The following is a 1,236-nucleotide window of genomic DNA, read 5'->3' as shown; positions in this document are numbered from 1 at the left end:
CTGAGGTTGAACGTTTATGTTATCTGTCTATGACTGGCCGGCGAAAGGGGTTTGGAAGCAAAGAGGTAAAGGGTTCAGAACTGAGGTTGAACGTTTATGTTATCTGTCTATGACTGGCCGGCGAAAGGGGTTTGGAAGCAAAGAGGTAAAGGGTTCAGAACTGAGGTTGAACGTTTATGTTATCTGTCTATGACTGGCCGACGAAAGGGGTTTGGAAGCAAAGAGGTAAAAGGTTCACAACTGAGGTTGAACGTTTATGTTATCTGTCTATGACTGGCCGACGAAAGGGGTTTGGAAGCAAAGAGGTAAAGAATCCAGAACTGAGGTTGAACGTTTATGTTATCTGTCTATGACTGGCCGACGAAAGGGGTTTGGAAGCAAAGAGGTAAAGAATCCAGAACTGAGGTTGAACGTTTATGTTATCTGTCTATGACTGGCCGACGAAAGGGGTTTGGAAGCAAAGAGGTAAAGGGTTCAGAACTGAGGTTGAACGTTTATGTTATCTGTCTATGCATAGTAATTAAATTAAGGATCTGCCTGAAAAGTAAATGACTTACAAAACAAGTGTTTGTCTCTATAATCTATTTTGCATATACTTTTAGGGTGCTAATCAGATTTTCTAGCCCAAGCCATAATCCAACCCTAGCCCTAGCCCATGGCCCAAATAATCAATGTAGCCCATATTAGCCCTTGTAGCCCGTATAGCCCGTATAGCACGTGTAGCCCATATAGCTCATATTGCCCATATAGCCAATATAGACCATTGCCCATAGCCTTTGGCCCATTGCCCTTAGCCTATTGCCCTTAGCACTATCCCGCCATAGCCCTTATATTTTCTTTTGATTTTGTGTTTAGTTTTATTTTTAGCCCTAGCCCCCTCATTCTGAGCCTAAGATAAAGCCTTCCCTGTGTTTTAAAGGATGCTGGACGTCATAGAAAAGGTGGCTGAGAGGACGCCCTTAACGAACGGATCTTTCAAATACGTGGAGAAGCTGCTGGCAGTTTCAGGCTTCAGGCTACCTAACGACACTACAGGAGAACTTGTCATGTCCATCTCTGGTTTTTTGTCCACTGGAGATCTAACGGCAGGAAATGTACGTCATTTAACTACAAACTTTTATCTCAGAATATTTTCTTAAGCCTAGATAAAACAAATCACCACTAGTTAACAACTATAGAGAGGAATTTAATTATATGTAAACCCTTTTAAAAACATTTACAGGTCTCTTAAAAAGA

The sequence above is a fragment of the Physella acuta genome, unplaced genomic scaffold, assembly GCF_028476545.2.
Source record: "Physella acuta isolate Inbredline_101_S28 unplaced genomic scaffold, ASM2847654v3 ptg000412l, whole genome shotgun sequence".
Lineage (NCBI taxonomy): Eukaryota > Metazoa > Mollusca > Gastropoda > Physidae > Physella > Physella acuta.
The sequence above is the reverse complement of the archived record's forward strand: the minus strand, read 5'-3'. Positions refer to the sequence as shown.